The sequence below is a fragment of the Vespa velutina genome, chromosome 10 (genome assembly GCF_912470025.1).
Source record: "Vespa velutina chromosome 10, iVesVel2.1, whole genome shotgun sequence".
Classification (NCBI taxonomy): domain Eukaryota; kingdom Metazoa; phylum Arthropoda; class Insecta; order Hymenoptera; family Vespidae; genus Vespa; species Vespa velutina.
This window is the reverse complement of record NC_062197.1, coordinates 6227515-6252514: the sequence shown is the minus strand read 5'-3', so window position 1 is coordinate 6252514 and position 25000 is coordinate 6227515. Positions and strand designations below refer to the sequence as shown.

Below are 25000 nucleotides of genomic sequence, written 5' to 3'. Positions count from 1 at the left end.
GGTCGTGCTCCGATGCGATGGAACGCGAAATTTTGCTCGCGGTGGCCGAACCGGAATCGGATCGGCTTCTTCTTGTGCTTACTACCGATCGTCTTGTCAAACAGGAAATTATTCTCTTCTCTTGTTTATGTGTTGGAAAATCGATCTTATAATTTATTTTCTCTCTCTCTCTCTCTCTCTCTCTCTCTCTCTCTTTCTCTCTGTCAGTTTCTTTTGTGAATATGCTAAGGAAATAATCGAAACGAAATTAAGAAGGAAAAAGAAGAACAGAAATAAGATGTTAACATTCAAATATACAAAGATACGTAATTTTCGAAAAATTCGAAAAGTTATTCCCATAATTATTGCATTTACATCAATAGTATAAATATAGATGACTGAAAGGGAAAATGTAAATCTACATAAGTACAAAAAGAGAAGAAGAACGATAGAAAAAAATGGAGTCAAGACGACACGATTTTAGTCCTCGGCGAGTCGTCGAAGAAGAGTAAGATGTATGCACGGATACGTTGGCGATGGCGAATCGTGCAACGTGCTCGATAAAGAGAAAGAGAGAGAGAGAGAGAGAAGACCAGCCATCATCATTACCCTGATCCACATCTACATTGTCATTAGAGGTAGGCCGCGACGAGTTTGCTTCGTCGAATCGGCCGATACGATACCACCACCACCACCACCACCACCACCACCATCGGTTCGCGCCGCTGGTACTTCGTGCATATCCACCATCTGCCGCTGTCGTGCGATCTAAGAGGATCGAGTGGACTTATATATATACGGGAGAGAGAAAGAGAGAAAGGAAGAGGAGAGAGGGAAGAAAGGAAGAAGCTGAGACGAAGTAGGAGGGTCCTTTTACTCTCCTCGAAGGTATATAACGTCGCCTTAGGGACCTTCGCCAGCCCTTCTCCCGCACTTTTCCATCGCGTTTCTTCTTCGATCACAGTGATTACGTCGCGTCGATGCGATCCGGTGCACTAACACTCCCATATACCTTGACGTACGCATCTTCCGTTCGAGTTTTGCCTTCGTTCTTTCTACATTTCTTTTCCTTTATCTCGTCCTCCTCCCCCTCCCTCCTCCTCCTTTCCCATTCCGTAACCATCCAGAGTATCCTCTCTTTTTTCCCCGCAATCACAAGGCGATTTCACGCGTCAACGTATTTGCGACATCCTGATCGGCTCAATGCAAAGTATATCGGTTCGATGGATCCAAAGGTTTCCTGTGAAGATTGCGAAAATGTTTTATACGTTTAATCAAAGATTTTCGTCGATTGAACGAGAAAATTGAAGAAGGAGAAAAAGAAATAAAGAAAATAAATAAAAAGAATATAAAATAGAATAAAATAAAATGAAAGCCGAGTTCTGTTTCAACGTTTGATGAAAAATAGATTATTTCGTCATATCATTATTATCTCTGTACTGGTATTTCTCTCGTGAATTCGAGTCATCGACTTGGTATCTTATCCGTGTCTCGCGTTTGGATTGAGCAATTACGCTGTGATAATTAGGGCGAAGCCTTTATATCTTTGTAAATTGCGACGACGGTGGCGGCACGGTGGCGGCCACGAAGAAGTATAGAAAGAGATCGAAAGAGAGAAAGAGAGGCGGAGAAGGTCCACAGACAATGGGACCTTCGAGAAACAATAGGAGTTCCGTAGTCGGTGCACGGTTCAACGCTATAAACAATACCGCAGTGGGGCCTCGGCTGATAGGGTCAGGAGGTCAGCCCCTGTGGGAGCTCATGATTCTCTTTACTCCTCTTCATCCACCTTTCCTTCTTAGGTACTTCTTTCCACCTCCTACTAGCATCCACACCGGTTTCCTTCCTTTTACTCTTTCCCCCCTTTCTCTTTTACTCTTTTTCTTTTTAAAATATAAAAATCAATTTGATTATAAGGCAAATCTAATCCCTCCTAATTTATTTAAAAATATGTTTATAAAATTATATAGGTATATTTAGAAAAAAGAAGAAAAAAAAAATATTATGTCTCCGGAAATACTATGTCTCCTTTGAAACAACAATTTCATTCAAACAAAATTGAATAATTGACATTTTTTTTAAATCTTTATCTAATATAAAAAAAAAAAAAGAAAATGAAATAAAATAAAATAAAAAGAAAATCTAAATAAAGTTATTTAAAATAATTAAATAAAAATAAAGGAATTTTATACTATACGGTAAACACACAATGCAACTAATAATAATAATAATAATAATAATAATAATAATAATAATAATAATAATAATAATTTTAAAAATCTAAAATAGGAAATTTCCTCGAACTACGTCAAAAAGAAATTAATTTTTTCTCGTTGCATAGTCATTCTTATTATTCTGATACATCGCACAAAAGCATTATCTGACTTTAGTTTTTTAATAGCTAGCACGCGCGAGCTCGCTCACGGCCGCACTTTATATCATTGTTTCTAGAAAATGTCGCGAAGCTCGATAGTTCACATTTTAATTACGTCAACATACTCAAACATCAAGTTATTTTACTTTTTTATTTACGAAGAATAATTTTTCTACTCGTTTCCTTATCATTTCGTGTAGTAATATATATATATATATATATATCCTAAGGATTCGTTCAAAGCAACATCAATTTTCATCGAATAAGAAGGAGACGAAGAAGAAGAAGAAGAAAAAGAAGGAAAAAAAGAAAAAGAAAAAAGAGAGGAGAAATAGTTGACTAGCAAGATCCGAGCAAGGCGTATTCGCAATGGCGGTAGCGTGTAAACCGCAAATCTGCTCGAGATCCTTTCCTACGATACGATATTCGTGCTCGAGTTCACCGGCATGCTTTTAAGGTCGAAAGTCGTAGAAACGTAAATAAACTCTCTCTCTCTCTCCCTCCTCTCTTTCTCCCTCCCTCCCTCCCTCCTTCACCTCCCCCCTCTCACTCTCTCTCTCTTACTCGGTGGCTCAATAGGAAACACCTTCTTAGCGAATTCCTATTTCGTTACGTGCTCGCCCTCTTGCGATCTAGAACGCTCATTCGATTTGAGATGAAGGTATGCAACTATGATCGTACATATGTGTTTCTCTCGTTTGTGTATATACGTAATAAACATACATATGTACGTAAGCGAGTTTAAACCCCGTAGGCCTCTTGTGAAAAGGGGTCATGACGGGGTCGAGTAATGACGGGGCGAACTCTGCAATCACATAACCAAGGAGACGCGCCACGTGGCTTTGGTGTGTAAAACCTTAATCGGAGCTTGATCTCGTCTTTTCCTTTACTTTCCTATGATATTATGCCGGATGAAACATAGTTTCATAAACGTTGGAATATATATATATATATATATATATATATATATATATATACAAGTTTCAAAGGGTAATATCAAGTTTCATCGACGTGTTTAAGGAACATATTCCTTAGTGAAAAGAAGGATATTTGCTCGGCGGATGTTCAAAGAAGCTACACGATCAAGAGAGATGACGTTATATGGGATAGAATATATGTGGCGAGTAGGGCGATCTCATATCTATTTATCTTTCCACGCAGCATCGCTGAGCACGGCTCGATCCTTGCTAAGTAACCACGAGAAGCAAGACAAAAGAAAGATTCGCGAAGTGGTTTCGATAGATAGCAAGGAGCGCGAGGTCAACTTCTCTCTCTCTCTCTCTCTCTCTCTCTCTCTCTCTTTATCTCTTTCTCTCTCTCTTTCTCTCTCTTTCTCCCCATGTTCTCGTCATGGGATTAAATGACTTGGGTTGGAAACGTGTAGGGATCGTCGAGGGGCCGAGGACCGATAAGAAAACCAGAAGAGTTCTACGGAACAGGCTCGAAGGAGTCGCGCCAAGTCATTCTCTTGTAATTATACGTACCGCGAGGCCAATAGGGGGTCCTCCGTATCGACAATTAGGGCATTTCGGCTTCCCATTTAAGAAGCGGAGCCACCCTCTTCCTCTCTCGATTGATTCGGATAAGCTTCGCAGCCTTTCTTCATTATCTTCTTACCATCGTCCCTGCGGGCTTCTCAAGAGGCGGCACCCTCTTCTTTTACGACTTTAAAAATTATTGTTTATCGCGCTCGAACTCAGCCTTCGGACAAGAAGACGACGCGCAATATACGTGCGTACGGTGAATGGAATCGATCGATCGATCGATCGATTCTTATCGATTTTCTACGCGTCTATACGTTGTTGCTTTTATCGCACTGACCGAGCATCAAAGTCGATAGGTATTCCTTTTTACCTTCGAAATTTATTTAAGGACGAAAAGGCAATTTTGAAACGTTCTATTCTTTTATTCGTATTTTCAATATCTATTTTGTTTTATTTTATTTCTTTTTTTTTTCTTTTTTTTTTTTGTTTTTTTTTTTTATTCAACAAGTTTCTCCTTTTCGTTCGAAGACATCGTCTCGTTACTAGCTACTTCCCATCAAGTTTTATTCTTGTATCAATTTTTTGTTTCTTTTTTTTTTCTTTTTTTTTTTTTTTTTTTTTCTTAAATTTTTCCATCAAGACACACGTGTCTCGTTAGATTCATTGTTGTGTAATTGTTTTAAATACGTATCAATGTTTTCCATCAGTTAAAAGGAAGATATGGGAAGCAATAATTCAATGGAAAATATTTATTCGTATTGAAAACGTTGCACAATTCGAAATCGCTGAATCTCTTTAGACGCGTTCCTCGCAATTATCACAGCACCCGCGCTGTGATCGTAATTACATACGCGTTCACTATCAACGCTACCAATCGCGAATGCATTATTCATAACGCAGAAATAACAGTCGGCGCTCCTGCTAGGAGCAGGTACTGCTACGCGAACTCGATTTTCTTCAACGAGAGGACCACGAGTCTCTGCATGCGTTCCCTCGTAATTTCTTTGTCGGAAGGACAATCGATCAGTAGTCCTTTGCTGTCGTCTTTCTTACGATCAGTATTCTTGGATACCGAACAAGGATAACAAAGAAACGTAAGTAGCTCTAATGGCCTATTCTCGACAAATGGACACGGTTTAATTTACATTCACGTTTGGAGAAACCCGATCGTACGATTAATCTTATGAGATCGTTTCTTATCTATCTTTATACAGTAAAAATTCTTTTTTATTATAAAAAAAAGAAATTCTTTTTTTATTATATCAGATGAAGGATATTATTACCATTATCGTTAATCATTTATTTTTAATTATTGGACAAATTTCGATCGGATCGGATCATTATTAACGATTACGAGAGAACAGCAAGTTTGATGATCGGAAGATGATCGGTCACGGCTGTTCGTTGACATAGGTGTCGATCAAAGAGAGGAAAAAAAGAGAGAGAAAAAGAGAAAGAGAGAGAGAGAGAGAGAGAGAGAGATCTATATACATATAAGCGGACGATATTCCGTTGTAAGGATCGATGATACCTTCGGGCGATGTCGGCAAGCGAGGAGAGACAGACACGCCTGGTGTGCGAGGACGCGGAACGACTTACAGGTTCGTCACGGAATTCTCTCGTTCTGTCGAGAGACACCATTTCTCTTGACCACGATGATCTTGATCTCGCGAGCGCACAAAAGAGAGTAAGAAAGATAAAGAGAGTAAGAGAGAGAGAGAGAGAGAGAGAGAGAGAGGGAGAGAGAGAGAGATAGAGCATGTATCGAGAGAGTATACGCTCATGTTTATCCCTCCTTCTTTACTTTTTCATATTTCTCGTAAACTTTTCGTGATACTTCCCCCGCTAATTTTACAGTTACATCCTTACAGCTAAAGAAAATCGATTTTCTCGGAATACCCTGAGGTATGAATCGAAGATCCATAAAATCTTTAAACTGTCATAAATTCGCAATGAAAGAATCTATCGATTCGATTGATCGATCCTTTCTTTTTTCCTTTCTTCCTTCCTTCCTTCCTTTCTTCTTTTCTTTCTTTCTTTCTTCTTCTTCTTCCTGTTCTCCTTTCCAATAAGAAATTTTATCTCTCATCGTGGAATGTAGATTACAAGCCACGAGAGTATCCTACATATATCAACTGTAACCTACGTAATCCATACGCGTATTAATATTCATAACGAAAATGTCGGGGACGAACGCTTCTATACATACGAATTAGCTATAACCGATCGCAAATTATGGTCGCGCAAAAGCGATTGGATTTATCGAACGGTTAAGCGTCTACGGGCGAAATTCATCCTCTGACTTCGTTATTCCAAGCCACTATATACCATGTAATAATTATGTATGTTGTGCGCCCTTTTGAAGAATTTTAGAGAATATCAAAAATAAAAAAGAAAAGGAAAAAAAGAAGCAAGAAAAAGGAAAAAAGAAAAGAAAAAAAAATATATTACAAAACGAATAATCTCGATCGTGAAACATTTCTCGAATTGCCGCTTCGTTATTAACCTCTTGTCATCGCGATAATAGACCCTGGACGGCTCTCTCGAAAGAAATCTTGACTCGATAATAATCGAGCTGACCGGTCTGACCTGCATCTCTCCTTCTCTCTCTCTCTCTCTCTCCTTTTCTCTCTACCTTTCTCTTTTTTCTTTCTTTCTCTCTCTCTCTCTCTCTCTCTCTCTTCCTCTCCTTCTCCTTCTCTCTCTTTCTCCGTCTCTCTCTCTCTTTCTTTCACGTTTCATCGTTCGACGAGCTACTCTATCCTTTTTAAAGAGAAAACAGATTAGTGACGGTAGCGATACAGATCGGTCCTCGTTGGTTCATCATCGTCATTCATTGATTCATTTCTACCCTACACTTCAAGATATCGATACATGAAGTACTATATGTTTCTCATGTATAAAATGTTTGACAAAGAGAAAAAAAGAGAGAGAGAGAGAGAGAGAGAGAACGATTCTATATTCATCGATGAACAAGACTCTGACTAGCTTCTTACGATAAAGAAAGAGGGTAGGAAGGGATTGAAAGGGGAGTCTCATACTCGCATCTTTTCATCGGAGGTGCTGGCATTCCTGCACGTCATCGTGTCCGCCCAGTGGCTCGGCCGAATCGCGGGGGACCCCTTATATAATTAACCATTAAATTATAAGTTTGGCTATCGAACCGCCGGCGAAGCTCAGCGCCCGACTAGAAGCAATTACTTGCCTCCCGAAGTGAGAGAGAGAGAGAGAGAGAGAGAGAGAGAAAGAGAGAGAGAGAAAGAGGGTGAGAGAAAGAGAGAGAGAGAGAGGGGGCGAGGGAGAGAAAGAAGGGGGCAAGTCGACAGCAACAACGGGGCTGAATACAAAATGAAAAGACGAAGGATAGTGATGGAGAAAATAAAGAGAGAGAGAGAGAGAGAGAGAGAGAGAGAGAGAGAGAGAGAGAGAGAGTTACCAGTGTGCTACCTTACTTCGAGAACAGAATTACTATCAGCCAATGGCTCCCTACTCTCGGCTGTAATGATCAGAGGCGGGACGTTTTGCCTTTTTAATCGGCATTAATCGCACCGGGGGCTCTCTCTTCCATCTCTCTTTCTTTTTCTCATATATTGTAAGAGCCTTTAGGTTAGTTCGTAAGCTGCATCGTTACGTCTGCCGGTTGCAAGTGTTGTCGGTGGATACGCGATCTACATCGAAAGTATATCGAGAGAGTATCATTAGATCCTTCAAATTTTCTTTAGTTTTTTTCTTTCTTTCTTTCTTTCTTTCTGTTTTTTCTTTTCTTTTTTTTTTTTTTTTTTTTTTTTTTCGGTGAGAGATGGGACGCGTAGAATTTATAGATAAATTCTTTTTCTTCTTTTTTTTTTCTTTTTTTCTCCCTTTTCTTTTTCATAGATTTTAATACGTTTCGTAATTTCGTCGAGGACATTAATTTCTCTCTCGTGTATCGGCTCTAACTATCGGAAATATTTCTTGAAAAGAGATAAGAAGAAAGCGGAAGTATCTACTACTTTTCGTCGATTCTTTTTAACATCCAGCCGTTCTCGCCGTGTATCAGAGTGTCTTTAAAGACCACACACGGTGCAATCTCGATACCTCTTAAACCACCTATCTCCGTCCTTTTCTCTCTCTCTCTCTCTCTCTCTCTCTCTCTTTCTTTCTTTCTTTCTCTTTCTCTCCAGCCTGTTCGGGCCTTACATCGTCGGTAAAGCATGTCAGTACCAAAGGCGCAGCTTTGTCGCCATACGATCTCCGGCCTCGCGGTACAAACGACCTTTTCTTCGACGGCTAATCCCGATTTAATGTTGCACTCCTCCTTCTTCTCCTTCTCCTCCTCTTCCTCCTTTTCTTCTTGTACACGTCTTCCGAACAGGAAATATCCTTCCGATGATTCTACGAACGTTTATCGCTAAGCTTGAGAATCGGTCGGCAAGATAAAATAAAATAAACACTTCTCTCTCTCTCTCTCTCTCTCTCTCTCTCTCTCCCTCTCTCTGTTTCTCTCTCTTTCTTTCTCTCATAAGGTTTTTTTAATAACAATATTATGGAGAACACAAACGACATATATGTATTTATATATATGTATGTGTGTGTGTGTGTATGTGTGTGTGTGTGTATGTATGTGTATGTAGAGTTATAGATGTTCATGTTGGATCATAATGGCCAACTCAGTAGCCGTGGAAAACGCGTAAAGTTCCTCGCTTGCTTCTTCCGTGACGCTCGCATGACGGACATTAATTTGCGGTGTCGTTTAATGATTATAATTAGGCGTAACGTTGAACGCACCGTTGTGTTTCCTGCCAGAGGCGACACGCGCTTCTTGGGAAAACTGCAGCCCCTTTCATACGACACTAATGACTCTTGCGGAGTCGCGTGTAACGTTAATCCTTTTAACGAATCCTTCGAGGATTCAATGACGATCCTTCGGGCTCTTTAATAAATTCATTAAGACTTTTCTTTCTTTCTTTTTTTCTTTTGTCTTTTTCTTATCTTCTTATTATTATTATTCTCTTGATAATTGAAATTACACGAGCATATAGCTTAATAGAAATAATTTAATGCTCGTAGCTTTCTCTCTCTCTCTCTCTCTCTCTCTCTCTCTCTCTTTCTCTCTTTTAGAATAAAAAAGAAAAATTATCTTTGGAAACTTTTACGTATGTACTATGTCTAGTACTCGACGATGACAACGTTTTCCACGGAGTTTTCCAAGACGCGAAAAAACATTCTTTCGAAGTGGAATTCTTAGAAACAATTGCTTGTTACCGAACGTAAATCGTATTATATTAGCGGGCAATTATATTAACGAGAAGCATCGATTGTGGAAAATCCTTTCTGGTATTAAAAAGATAATCGATGTATCTTTCATTATCTTCCCGAGGAATCCGTCTTCGAATTTCTAACGTGCTTGAAAAATTCCCTTTTAATCACTGAACAAATAATTTGATATGGAAATATGCGAATTCTAATAAACGCACTGGTATATTCGTTAATGCGAACATTTCTTTGGAATCACGGCTTACGGATATATAGCGTAATGATATTCTTTAGGGATTGAAAAGAATACATGAATATATATATATATATATATATATATATTTTTATAAATTTCTTCCTTTCAATTTTAATTATAAATTTTTGCTTTCTCATTTACAAATAAAAATGTTTAATTCTGAACGAACGATCGAAATCGATTTCTTTTCTATCGAACGATTTATTTCGATCGTACGTAGTCGATATGAAAGTTTCATTGACATTCGGCGCAAACGTTATTTCTTTCTTTCCAGATCGACGAAGAATCGAAGAATCGTTTTATATCGTTTTAATAATCGTGCGCCGGTTCGACGCTCATGCTATAATAATATATATTAGCAAGATCGTTATTCTCTTCATTACTGGTGCGCATAACGTTGCAGCTTGTATCGGCCTCGAAAGAGATCGTCATTAATATGCCAAGAGATAGAAACAGCATAGTGCCAAGTATAGAGAAGGATCCGCCAGAAGTATAAATCTGTATAAGCGAGCGTTAACTTTTTTTGCGATGACTCCTATAGATTAACGTCAGTGATTTTGTTGTTAATCGCTCACGACGGGAAAGATTAAGAGAATCTTTATCGGATGACTCAAACTAACATCTTAAGATATTTTACCGTGCGATCCAATCGATACGATATAATACCATTCATGTCGATTTCCTAAGTTAAGTTATAATTTAGGTTAGATATACTTGTTTGTTCGATGTGAAAGATAAGGATTTAAAAAAAGAAAAAAAAAAAGAACAAAAAAAAAAAAGAAGCAAACAGAAAGAGAAAATGAGAAAAGAAATGTAGTGATCGATAAACGGTTTCATTAAAATGCAAGCATAAAGGACGAACGATTTTAACGCTAGTTCGCATAATATAATAGATAAACTATTTGGCTTTCCTTTCCATTCCACAATGTGTGCAACACAGTTTGGTAAGGTAATCGGGAGAATGAACGGTCGATCGGTCGCATTTGTCGTGCAGATAATTAGCCATAAATCTTATTCTAGTGGATTCGTTCGATCGAAAGAGAAATAGATTTACATGGTGCTCGCCGTGATCTCACATTTTATAGCCTCTCTCATTTGGTTTTATTGCATCAATGAAAACAAGTGTCGTGCTTCGAGTATGCGTCGATAATTTAATATTGTTATTCTACAACCGTGACGAAACGGTTACGAATTTGCAAGAGTACTTAGAACGAAGGTGCAGCTTGAAGTTATTTTATCCAGGAACTCGCGATCCTCGCTTACGTTCTTATATGTACATACGTAACACACATAAGACATTTCTGTTGGTCCATATTAAAATCTGTAACCGGATCGGTTGACAAGAGTCACGCGAATAAAACTTCGAAATGGAATGCGACTCGATTATCAGTCTTTTCCATATCGGCATCGGCGAAAGCAACGTTTGACTGTTCTTTTTTTTTTTTTTTTTTTTTTTCTCAAATTCTTCAGGGTATTATATTCCGAGCGGTATATCGCTCGATACAATAAATCCGATATTTATCGAGTCTAGGGACCGACATTGTGAATATAAAATAATAGAAAGAATTCATAATTCTCGCGCTTACGGTTTATAAAAAAAATAGAATCAATTCTTACCGTGCAAAAGAAAAATAATTATAATAAAAAGAATAAAAAGAAAAAGAAAAAGAAAAAGAAAAAGAAGAAGAACAAGAAGAGGAAGGAAATCGAAGAGGATAGAAATATTTATCCCGAAGAAGAGGACTATCAGCGAGGGATAGTCAAACACGATCTTCCGCGTGTAGGGGTCGCGTACTCGCTTTCGAGCGGAGTTGTAAATTCGTGAAGGGCCCTTGGTTGCGTGCCCTTTATAGGCAAAGAGTCGGAGGCTCTTAAGGGACCATCGTTGAAGTTTTAAGGTCCGCGCCGAGCAAGCCGGATCGTGGACATGATTGCATTTGCATTATACACGCCGTGGCGCGCACGTAGATTTATCTGCCCCTGGGGTTTATTTATCTGGAGTTATAGCAAACACTGACCGGCCCGAAGTTAGCCAATAACGTATGGTAATGGAGGGCTCCGATTGACTTTTTTCCTTCTCTCTCTCTCTCTCTCCCTCTTTCTTTCTCCCTCTCCCTCTTTTCTCTTTATCTTTCTCTTTCTCTTTGCATCTTTTCATCAGTCTCTTTCTTCTCTTTCTTTCATCTTCTTCTTCTCCTTCTCTGTTGCCATTCCACTGACCGATGCAAACGATCCCTGAACTTTTGACTCTTCAAAGACTTTCCTCCTCTTTCTCATTTCTTTTTTTTTTGTTTTCTCTCTCCTCGTCGCCAATATCTCGACATTTTTATTTTATCGCACCAGATATATGATCAGTGACGAGTTTTCAAATGACGTCATCAGATTCGTTGAAAAATTCATGTCTCATCATATGATTCCATTCCTCTTGCAAAACCAGCTGTTGCTCGGAATTAGCGCGTTTCTTTAGCACAGCCGTGCGATTTTATCGGAATTATCCAAAGTCACGTAGAGGCCGATCGGCACGAACAGGCGTGCTCGAGAACGATGATATCGGAATAATAGCCCTCTCGGAAAAAAGTATTTAATTAAAATTGCATCCCGTTCTCCCTCTATTACGCTTTTTCTTTGAAATGCGTCAAGCATTTTTTCTTTTTTCTTCCCTTTTTTTAAAAAAGACAAGAGAAGGGAAGAGGACGAAGAGGTGATGATTCCAGAAACTATCGACGTTGCAAATCAGGTTTTTCACGTTATTGATGGTGATTGGCGATGATGTTCGTGAACTGAATATTAAGTGCATACGAAGAGAAATCTCTTCTTGGTTTATTTAAGCAATCAGAAGTAAAAAAAAAAAATAAATAAATAAATAAATGTAACAAATAAAAGAAGATTAATTTATATATATAAATTAATATATATATATATATATATATATATATATATATATATATATGTGTGTGTGTGTGAATGAGACCGGAAAGATTGTCGGAATAGATAGATTCGTCTTATAAGAGATCGAAATTAACGGAACGAAAACTTTTTTGTTCTTCGACGATAGAAAATTTCAAACTGAAAAAAATTTCGAACACCGTGGTGTGATCTATAAAATTTAGATAAAAAAGAAAAAAAAGAAAAAAAATAATGAAATGTTAGCGATAAAACAAATTCGCAAAAGAACACTTAAAACATAGTAAACTATTTATTAAAAAAAAATATACATATATATATATACATATATATATATATATATATATATATATATATATATAAAATATATAAATTTAAGAAGTTATATAAATTTAATTAACATTAACAATTAATATGATAATTGAGTTTCTTTGATTTAATAAATTTGTCTTTGAAAATAAATTATGTAATTACATCGTAAAATAGCTATTGTCTGTTATTAGGACCCTCGCGATATTATTTTAGGCTTAAAATTATGACGACCGAGGTGCCCCATTAGCGAACATGCCAACGGTGGCTCTTCGTTGGGCTTTATTATCCGCGAAATGGGCGATTCTCGTTGGTGAGAAAAGGGCAGCTGTCTCATTAGCGCTCGGCTGGCGGCTTCTCGCGCGGTTGGAGATCGATGCCGCTAAGCGAGTGAGCGGGCATTCTCTCTCTCTCTCTCTCTGTCTCTCTCTCTCTCTCTCTCTCTCTTTCTCTGTCTCTTTTTCTCTTTTACTGTCTGATTTCGTGTCTCGAAACGAGAAGAACTATTTTCCTTGAGATTGATATATAGCTTGTATCAATAAAAAAGAAAAGAAGTGTTCTTTAACGATCACCGTGACACGTTTTCGTCTATGAATTTAAAGTGTCCCTTTATCGATCGATCGATCGATCGATCGATCTTTAGTTCCGATATCACACGTAGAAGTCTAGAATAAGTTAAGAAGAAATCAAGACGCGTTCTCAATTTTACGATCAAAAGTTAGACATATAAGACGTTATCTTGTATACGATATCGTTCGGCTCTCTCGTGATTTCGTACATGATCGTGACGCGATTTTCTCGTTACTGTTCACTTATTGTAAATCATCGAAGTTCTTTCGTTTTATCAAAATCAAAAAAAGCTTCGGGAAGATTTCGAAAATTATTGAAGAATATGGATATTAGATTGTTATTTTAATTTTTATGATTCAAGACAATTATTGTTTTCGACGTAACAATTAAGTATAAAATTTTTATTATTGAACAATGATAATTATATAACATTCAGATATTTATGAACGGGTAAACAAAATCAAAATAAACAATTTTAATTAAAAAAGAAATGTTAAATGAAAATCTCATCGGAATCTGGGTTAATACAGAAGAACGTTTCCTTCTTATGAAATTACTTGCCTCGAAATTATTTTAAACTATACCGAGCAAGTATATCATTCACGAATTATTTAATTGCTTTAATTAACGAACTCCTAAATGAAATATAAATTGTAATAATAATAATAATAATAATAATAATAATAATAATAATAATAATAATAATAACAATAATAATATATATATATACACAAATTACTTTAGTGTTTCCCGTTATCTTCTCGAAATAAAATACAATTTTATTTAATATCGAAACGTTAAAAATTTTAATAAAAATTCATGTTAATTAATATCTATTAATTAAATGAAATTATCTTTTTTCTATCGATACAGTATCATCGTTACGGTTCTCTAAACTAGAACAGTACCTAACGATCTAATAATTTTATTCAGAAATGAACTTTCGAATCATTTTTTAAATCATTTTATGTTTCATCTTATAAATAAATAAACGAAGATAGGTATATGTATGTATGCATATAAAAGAAAGTAAGAAGAGATGTAGACATAGAAGGTTCGGGCTCTCACGTGATGGCTACTCTCGCGTAGTGTAGATGACGTAACTGACTCGCTCCCACATATGTCTATACATTAAGCCCCAAGAGAGAGAGAGAGAGATAGAGAGAGAGAGAGAGAGAGAGAGAGAGAGAGGGAGAGAGAGCTACTAGAAATGAATACATAAACTCAACCTTTCCAATCCCCTCGTGTGGCTTACGGCGGCGTTCCTACAACGACGTGGACGTGCAAAGGAAGGTAGACTACCGAAGTGAGATATTAACTGTCCAATCGGTATCGCGGTTCACGCTAGATCGAACTTGAGCGTTTACACGCGTCGATCTCGGCCTTCTAGATCAAGCTACTTCGGATTTTATGCCAGATCTTGGTCGTACGCCCACGATACTCGACTGACTAGTCTCTCTCTCTCTCTCTCTTTCTCTCTCTCTCTCTCTCTCTCTCTGTCTCTCTCTCTCTCTCTCTCTCTCACACACGATAATCTCGAAAGGCATTGATCAGATTTTGTCCTCTGCAATTTACACGTATTACCACTTTTTTGTTCTCTTTTTTTTTTTTCATTATGACTTTTTGCGCATGGAATTTAGTTGGATTTGCATTTGAATCGGTCGACTTCGAAGAAAAGAAAAAGTGGAAAAGAAAAAAAGAAAAAAAGAAAATAAGAAGAAGAAGAAGAAGAAGTAACAAGAAAGAAACTCGTTATGAATTTTATGTGAATGAGATAGATTAATAGTTTAAAAATTAAAATTCATGACTTATTTGATAGACATCGTTATTATCTTTTATTTGTCAGGTGTATATGTACTTAGATATAGATTCGATTATTAATACTATTCACTTCTTATTATGTATGATAAGTAAATCATAATACAATATGTTTATGTCGACAGTGCGTTGATCTGTTGATCGAAAATCAATATGTTTTTATTTCTTTTTATTTTCTTTTATTGTTCTCTTTTTTTTTCCACCCAACTAAACTCATAATTCGTTCGTAAACAGCGATTGAGTGGATGCAATGATTAAGTATTTCAATGACTTTTATAGCAGTAATATATTTGAAAACCGTTGAAAATGCTGGGCAATATTGCGCAGCATTGAAAGTGATTTGGTTGAGTCATATTATAAAAAGAAAAGAAAAAAAAAGAAAAAAAAAAAAAAAAAGAAAGAAAAGGAAAAAAGCAATAAATATGAAAATGATAGCTATTTGAAAATACCTGGTAGAAAAATTATATCGAACGTCGCGTATAATTGAATATCATTTGTGCTTCGAATCGAGTATAAATTATTCGTTATATATATGAATGATAATTAAAACGTATTAATCAAAGACTAACGTTCTTGAATCGGTTGTTAAAGCGAAGAGAATTGGACCAAACAAAAAGAAAAAGAAAAAAACAAAAAAAAAAAAAAAAGGAAAAAGAAAAACGAAGAAAGAAAAAACGAAAAGGAAGAATAAAAACGTCAAAGTGAAAAGATGAGAAATAATTTACGTTGATCCTTCGTGAATTATTGGCGTAACGTTAAAACTGATTTTCTTTGAAAGGACGCGAGACTCCGGATAAATTGACGTCGAACGCGTCCAACAGTTGATTTTCACTCGAGCACGATAACGAAAGAATATAGCTGACAGCAGTGTCGAGAAGTTTGCCCCGTGACATTTTCCTTGGCGTGGCGCCCACCACCCACGGCAGTAAATGTCACTCTCTCTGAAAAGGAACGTGATCGATGCCTCTCGTTCGTTCGTTTTAACCTAAGGTCCTTATAAAGTTTCTGTATGGGAAGCGAGTCTGAGTAATCGTCTGAGGTAGAAACGAGGAAGAGAGAAAGAAAGAGAGAGAGAGAGAGAGAGAGAGAGAGAGAGAGAGAGAGAGAGAGAGAGAGAGAGAGAAAAGATCTCGCAACGAGCGAAATATGTCCGACGGTCTCGCTCGGATCGATTTTACGTCGACGTAATCGAAAGTTTTAACATTCTCTTTTTCAATCCGGTGTTTAACGAAACATGGATAGTGTTCTTCGTACTAAATTGTACTATAATTGTAAGAAATCTGTTATCGCAATTGTTTTTTAAACGATAAATTTAACGAGTCATTTTCTTTCTTTCTTTCTTTCGTTCTTTCATTTCTATGATTTATTCGATTTAAATAAATGAATAAAAAAAAAAAAAAGGGAAAAAAAAAGAAAGAGAGAAAAACAAAAAATACTCTCCAGCATTTCGATAAAAAGAAATGTACAATGTAAAAATGTCAAACGTAGAATACAAATATTAACGACTAGGTGGTAAGAGACGAAGGAAGAATACTTTTATCGGCAAGGACAAATTTCAAAGTATAGCAAGAGAGTATTCTCGGAGTCTTGGAACGTCTCAATTCCACGCGCACGTTCGATTCGCCCGTTGCACCTTTTAAAATGCTACCCGATGCCGGTCGCGACTGGACAGCAGCATTTGCATAATCTTAAAAGGCATCTGGAAAGCACGCGCTGCGTTTATACGAACGAATATGCCGATGACTTCGCGATAACGGAGCAACGGAGAGGATCGAGGGAAGGTAAAAGACAGGAGGCATTCGTTCGTCGAACGAGTCCGAGAATGACCTGACTCGGGAATTTCGATGGCGACGCGACAAAATAATGACGTATCTTGTCGCCTCTGGGGGAAGAGAAAGTCGAAGGATCGAAGATGGCGATAGCCTTTCATCGATCCCATCGGTTTGGATTTTATCCTCGTAAATCGATTTATCCTATGTCAATGTGAAGAGGAGTGAATTAATGTCGGACACCTAATACTCTGATCAATAATGATTATACATTGATTTATTTTATAGATATTTAAATTAAATTAAAAAAAAAAAGAAAAGAAAAGAAAAGAAAAAGATATAGAGTAAAACCATAGATCGTTGCTCGATCACCATGACGCGATGATCAAATATATTCTATTAATCCATAAATATTCTCTAGTATTCTTTACGTCAATGATAATAATTAAATCTCGTTGAAATCATACCTGGACTAGATAATTTCATTGATAAAACCTTTTCTACATAAACTTCGCCAAACAATTATGGGGATTCTACCATATGATTATTTCCGTAAATTGCTAGTTGTCGAAGTATTTTCATTCGAACTCATAGCCTATATACCTATTCCAAGGCAAAGGAGATCACTTTTGTATCATGGCAATGGAGGGGAGGATACAGAGGAAACGGAGAAACCAAGTTCGAGTTTTGCGGATGAAGAAGGAAGAGATGTTTGGGATTCGTGAGAGTGCTTTGGGAGCCGGAAAAGAAGGGCTGGGTGGGAAAGCGTGTGCGCGTACAAGATAGAAAGAGAGGGTGGAGAGGAGGGAGGGTCCTTCTGGTGGCGAACAGCGTGTAACACGTGGCAGTATCTTGTATCGGGGCCGCGATCCCCCGCTGGTAGCACGGTGTTCTCTATGCGCGGCACTGCCATTCGCCCCCTCTCCTCGCTCCTCAGAGCGGATGCCAGTGGCGGCTTCGAGAGCAACCAGCAGTTAGTGGTGGGGAGAAAGAGGGAGACCCACCGGTGGGCCCGGCTCACCCCACTCACTCCAGGGCCTACTCCGCGCGTCTCCTTCTTTTGTAGCATGCCTACAAGAGTAGATTTCCTGCAGATAACTCTCAAAGGCACGGAGGTCCGTCGGTGGCCTTAGCTTCGCTCTCTCTTTCTCTCTCTTTCTCTCTCTCTCTCTCTCTCTCTCTCTCTCTCTCTCTCTCTCTCTCGAGTATGTCTCTATACTATACCAATGTATTTGCGTATGTGTTAGTGGTAAGCGCGTACATTACGTATATATCTTATGCGCCTTGGCGTTGGTACCCGGGTTCACGCGAGGTCATTGCAAGGTTGCCTTTTCAAGCGACCGCCTCGGTCAGAGCTATCTCCGAGCGAAGACCACTTTCCCTGCTCCATCGGGTGTATACATATATACTCCGGTATATACGATATATTCGATCGACAAAGATTTTTCGATGTTCATGAACGTTTATGATTTATGGATTGATATTTACATAAACGATGATACGTATTAGTTTATATGATTTATCGCGGAATTGAAAAATTCAAAAAAAAGAAGTTCTTATAGAATCGTTTATGAATCGATTAACGAATGGAAATAGGCGATGTGTTTTCACCGGAAGTAACGAGAAGGAGAGGTCGGGACTAAAGGTCCGAGCGTACTTATAAATGGTTGGTCGTGAATTTAAATCGACTTGGAAAGTTCAGGGTCGACTACGAATAATGCGTTTATCGTACGTGGATATTTCATGAAATTGTCCCGATTTCGAATCGTCGAAAGATCTGAAGAAGAAGCGTGATTTGCAAGCGCGGCAAATCGCAGCCGATTTATCGGCGCCGGTTTAAAAGCAAGGAAGGAACGTTAATGGCGAGTTATTGCACGGGCACGCGGGCGAACATTTATCAGGGATTTAGCCGATAATAGAAAGCGAGTGGGCAATTTGTATCGTGCCCGATAATAAACTGTAACCACCCACGTGTCTTCGTTCATTCTTCGTTCGCTCGTACGATCATGAATTTTTCGAAATTTATTGTAGTATCAATTTGCCGCATTGCCTTTTCTTTTCTCTTTCCTTTTTTCTCCTTTTCTTTTTACTGGTCTTTTTTTTCCACTTTTTTAACACCTAATTCATAATCTTAGGTATACCAGAAGCGTCCAGGCTCTCTCACGATGTACATGTCATAGGAACGAATCGAATTATCGATCGTTGTTCATCGATCATTGTCAGAATGTCTGCGAGTTCGTGTCTTTTTTGTCAATCTAAAAAAAAAAAAGAAAAAATAAAAGAGAAGAAGATAAAAAGGAAAGGAAAAAAGGAAAAAAAAGAAGAAGCCTTCGTAACGTCTTTCGTAGATTCGGAATTATCGTTTCTGGCTACCTGGCGATACGTTCAGGATTTCAAGAGGTTCGAGAAATCGCAGATAAGACTCGCAGCCCACGTGAACGGAATAAATTGTTAGACGAGGTTCGATCGCCGTGGCACGGTAGAACAATCGGAGAAAGTATCGGACGGCTAGAGTGCAAGAAAAATGTAGGAAAGGTCGAGTCGATAACGAGATCGTGATAGCTGCTGTGCTTTATACATCGTACCTCTATCGATCTTCGCGCGTGTGTTTATGTGGGACGCGAGCTTATGCGCTCTCGTCGTAGCCGTACATATTCAATGCAATGCCAGCTCCCTTGCATGCTTTAGCGGCAATACTTTCTCGTAGCGTCATTAAGGGATGCCTGTAATTAACGTGAACGTATCTCTCGAAGAAAGTTCATTAGGACGAGTTCTTTTTTTTTGTCTTTTCTTTTTTTTTTTTTGTTCTTCTTTTTTTTCCTCTCTCTTCTTATTTTGCATCGATCCTCCTAAGTAACCACCAACGTGGTGACTTACAGACGAGGAGGCATTCGTAAATGGAAAATTACTCATCATTAATTCCGTTGATCATTGAATCGTGAAATTTTCACGATACATTTACGACAGAAAACGTGTCCTAATAACAGCTGACGTATATCTAATGGCGTACAACGAATTCTCGCGGTCATCATATCATCGTTCTTTCTCGATTCATCGAGGAACACTAAACCGAACATACATACATCCAATATTTTCTCGTCCAGTTTCATGCTCGTTCCAGCTCGTTCGTTCTGTGGGATTTGCGAGTGGAAAGCAAGAGACATAAAAGACGAACATCGAGCGGCTTGCCAGCAAGAGCGGTGGCTTCATTACCGGGAAACCTGTTAGTTATGCTAATATCGACTTACAAACCCTTCATTATCGCTGATGAGCAATTAATACGCCTGCCTGCCCCTTGGTCGGCAGTGCTAATGCACTCCGAATGTCTCTCAATTACACGGCGACAACACAGAGTTGTCCGCAAGGATGCTGGAGCCTCTTCGTTTCTCGATCTTCTTTTCGCTTTGGAGCTTATCGGAACTCGAGCTCTTTACTCTGAATATTTTACTGCGTCAAAGCATATCCTACATGTTCACCTGTCATGAACACGATAAACACCTATTCCAAAGATGGAAATCTTTTTTCTCTTCAAATCTTTTTTCCCTTTTTTATAATTTTTTTTTTATTTTATTTCATTTTATTTATTCTTTTATTTTTTTATTTTTTTCTTTAATTTAACATACTCAACAGAATATTAATCTTTTTTTTCTTCTCCTTTATTTTTTCTTTTTTAATCCATAACCAACACTTATATTTACTTATGATAACTGAACACAATTAAATTCTATACATGTTATCAATATGATCGGTGATTGGCCATTGAAGGGCAATAAGCAGATATTGGAACTCCGTAGATAAAAGAGAAAGCTTTGGGAAATCAAAGTAACGAGGACACCTCGAGTTAGCTTATCTCTTGGTAGCCCAACCAGTCTGTTCCTCGTCGAGACTCATTAAGTCGCCCTTATTCGAACGAACCAGCGGGAAGAAAGAGAGAGAGAGAGAGAGAGAGAGAAAGAGGGAGAGGGAGGGAGAGAAAGAGAGAGAGATGCCGAGGACGACAGTTCCTTCGGTTTCCTTCCCCTTTTAATATGAGAATAAGAGCAAAAAAGATGACTGGAGCCGGCAGTCGTTGCTGTTGCTGCTTGGTACGAGCTTCTTACCATCTGGATCGAGAGAGAGAGAGAGAGAGAGAGAGAGAGAGAGAGAGAGAAGGGGAGAGAGAAAGAGAGATGGGCGTGGTGCCGCATATTTAAGCAGGATAATATGTAGAAAGAGGTGAAAAGGAAGAAGATGGGAAGAACGGAAAAGGTTGTCTCTACTTACTGAGAAACATGAAAACGTAAGACAAGGTCTTTCTTAACGAAACATTGGCGACGATAACGAGGAAACAATTTAAAAGATATATGCGAATGTCTTATGTTGTACGCCCATATAATAAACTTATAAACTAATCATTAAATAAAATATATCATAATATAAAATTATATAAGTTAGATTGGGTATGGATTAATGTTATAATGATATTTCATTTGAATAATTAGAAAATATAATTTAAATGACATTAAAATATGATTGGATCATTGATAGATTTAAAGCACATGTAAGAATTTATGAAATAAAATAAAGTAAAGTAAACATAAAACAAGTGCGCTAAGTTTATCGTTAATCGAGTTTAAACGATGCCAAGAAACTTCAATTATTTTCATGGATGTAAGGTCTACGAGGGTATTATGTATTAAGTATTCTAAAAAATCATAAAAATGTGTTACCCAAGTAAACGTCAGTATTTCTTTATAACATGTTTACTTCAATAATTAATTTAGCAAAATTAATCATTATATGTATTCATCTAATAATATCCATAACTTTTTTTCGTACGTAAAAGATTCAAAAAAATTTATTATTATATAATTTAATTTTCATGTTAGATCACTCGAATATTAGAAAGTATACTTAGTTTTTTTAAATGTTACATATACATACATACATACATACACACACACACACACACACACACAAATATTAAAAACACATAAATATTAGAAACGTTTTTAAATAAACTCTAGTACTTGAATACCGATCAACAAAGACCTCAATGACATTCAACTTGTTAACAATACTTGATTGTTGCTTAAAAAATGTTTGCTTATTTTACCGTAGTTTTGCATATAGAATGGATAATAGATGATGCATCGTGAATGGATGCATGTCGCAATGCATTTATATTGCACAATAATATATGCGTTTCAAATTCACTTAGAATATTGATATTATAAATGCATGAATGAACGATCTTTTCTAATCTTACTTACGATTAGATTCAAAACATATCACTTGCTTTGTAGAGTCGTTTAGAATCGCAAAGTGTCGTATAGTATCTTATATATACATACATACACACACACACACACACACACACACACACACACACACACACACACACACACACACACACACACACACACATATATATATATATATATATATATATAACACTGTAACTTGTTTACATTGATTCGAATTAAATAGTAATTGATAATTGATAGTAATTAGTAGTTAAATATCTTATTAAATACGTTTATCTTTTATATGAATATATATATATATATGAATCTATCGATCAATCCATCGATCACTCGTTCTGTACAATAATTTTATTTTTTGAATGATTCATCGAAAAAAATTAAAGATACAGATGTACATGAAATGGCAATGAAATAATTGGGTTATTACGGATCCGATTAAATCCATGGAATTCTTCGCAAAGTCTCTTTCCCAAGTAGCCCTCTCTACCTATAGAGAAGGAAAGATATCCTAGGTTGTGGTCCCTGGTGCCGCATTCCAGCACAGCATGGCACACACCATACCACCAGACCATAACGATATTCGATCGGATCGGAATAACTAGAAGGCGAGACACGGGTCGCACATATAGCGATAAGAACGAAGAACGAAGAAAGAGGGTTCGCGGAGAAAGACGGAAGCAAGAAGAAGGCGAGAGAATAGCACGGCGAGGTGCATGTACGGGGTTGGTTGGTTGGTTGGTTGGTTGGTTGGTTGGTTGGTTGGTTGGTTGGTTGGTTGGTTGGTTGGTTGGTTGGTTGGTTGGTTGGTTGGTTGGTTGGTTGGTTGGTTGATCTGGTTAGGCCGGTGCTTCGGTACGTTGCTGCCGACGCTGCCGACGCCGCTCGTCGGCCGGTCGAGAGAGGCGCGCGACGACCTCGACAGGGCGTGGCGGGTCACCGGTCCTCGTTCCCTCTCGCGCAGTGCTGTAACAACCAATTGATCGTGCCCCGTCTTTTCTTCCTCTTCGAATTCTTCTAATTTATTCAAAGACTTTATTTTCGTGACACAACTCGAACAAGATATTCTTATCGTTATCGTTAATAAGACAAAGAAAGAAATAGAAAAAGAGAGAGAGAGAGAGAGAGAGAGAGAGAGAAAGAGAGAGTGAAAAGGAACTACTCTTTACACAGTAAATATAAAACACAAATACTAGAACACATGAAAGAGATTACGAGGTTCGTTAGCCTTTATAGTGCAAACAATACGACAGATTACGTCGTAAATAAAATCGAGTTCTGATTTATCGAAAATAAAGAAATAAGGTGGAATGATTAATAACGATGACAAATAACTCATCAAGAATCTGTTTAAGATTTCGATCGAGAGAGAAAAAAAGAAAAAAAAAAAAAAAAAGAAAAGAAGAATCATTCGTTGAATCAAGTATAAAATGGGAAGTGTTTTTCTATGTTATTAGAACGACTCCAAGGGTTTATCTCATTAATGCAAAACCATCGTAAGAATTTATAGACAATTCTTGGCTATCGTGGATCGTTCCGAACGATCTTGGATCATTGATACATGCCGTGATAAATATAAATCCGTGATAACTTTTCGAGCACGTTAAAGCTCGATCGTAAAAGTTACTGAGGAACCCGTTGGACGAGGAAAGTCGATCGTACTTGTAACTCTCATACGATTTTGTGTCAGGAGCGCGCTTTCGCGACTCGCTCGTTACTCGGTCATTTTGACAGGCAGTAACTGTGACTGTGGTTGTGTCTGTATCTGTGTCTGTGATTGTGGCAATGGCGGCAATAGCAACGGCAACGGCTATTCCGCGACAAACTCGTTCCGTTTGACGGAATTGGGGCCGAGAACGAGCAAGCGAGCGAGAGAACGAACGAACGAACGAATGAACGAACGAATGAACGAACGAACGAGTGAACGAACAAACGAACGAGTGAGTGAGTGAGTGAGTGAGTGAGCGAGTAAGCAGTGCTCCGTTTTGTGCCGGCGTGTCCGAGTAATTGCTCGAATCACGGTAAACTCGAGATAAGATCGATCGTACTGGCAACAACTTAGAAACATATATAGATAGGTAGGTGTACGGTTGTTCGTCGTATTGGAATGAAAATATAATGGACGGTGATTGTATTTTTTTTTCTTTTTTTTTTTTTTTTTTCAAACATCTTATCATATTTATCGAATGTATTCTGTTTTCTTTCTTTCTTTCTTTCTTTCTTTTTTTTTTTTTTTTTTTTTTTTTAGTACTTACGCAGAAACATTTCTTTTGAAAACGAGAGAATTACCTTTACCTTTACGGTTCGTTATCTAGAACATTTTATCATCATTCGCGCGATAACCTTCTTTTCTCTGATTGTATACCGTATAAAAATAAGGTTTTGATAACGAGATGACAGTTTTCTGATGGCTCGATCGAGCACAAATCAACTCGAATTGATTCGAATATAAGACGAGAAATTTATTGTAAAATGTTTCTCTATGATGAGCGAAGACAGGTGTGATGATAGCTATGACATGTCGGAAACGGTAGATGAACGTAAAAATTAGCTTTATTATGTATCTTTGGAATCAATAAACACTGACGGAATACACATCTCCCTCCCTTTTTCTTCGCGTTACATTACGATGATGCTGCACGATGATTTAGAACCGTTGGGAATAATTAAGAAAAAAAAGTGTTTACGCGCCATAAATATCAGTTGATCGTTGACGTGCCAAAGAGAAGTAAAGACCGTTCGTTAGGAGATACGTACGATGTTTTTTTTTCTCTCCTTTCTTTTTTTTTTTTCTCATCTTTTTTCCTTTATCCTTTTTTTTTTTTCTTTTTCAATCGCGAAAAAAAAGATTGCGAGCATCTTTGTTTCGCTCTTCGTTAACGTTTAATTTGAAATTTTCTTTGCTTTTGATTTCGATTTATTGAAATACTTGCCGTTGATCGATTTTAATCCACGAAAGAACGAACTAACAAAGATCCTAACTAACGTGACGATTGTTACGATTCGCGATGCTCTACCAGAGGTTAAAACTGCGAGAGATCCTTTAGGTTAAGGAATTC

The 25000-nt window shown here is 37.6% G+C and overlaps 1 protein-coding gene and 1 long non-coding RNA gene across 9 annotated transcripts in view; one reads left to right on the top strand and one right to left on the bottom strand.

The window, feature by feature from the left end:
* The window catches only part of LOC124952369 (mediator of RNA polymerase II transcription subunit 25-like), a 168364-nt gene that overhangs the window by 139275 nt on the left and 4089 nt on the right, over positions 1 to 25000 (top strand). The gene's annotated exons all lie outside the window — the stretch shown is intronic.
* The window catches only part of LOC124952374, a 4802-nt gene continuing 3937 nt past the window's right edge, over positions 24136 to 25000 (bottom strand). Inside the window, exon 2 of the long non-coding RNA XR_007101877.1 lies at positions 24136 to 25000. This exon is cut by the window's right edge and continues 2389 nt beyond it. This is a non-coding gene — a long non-coding RNA (uncharacterized LOC124952374).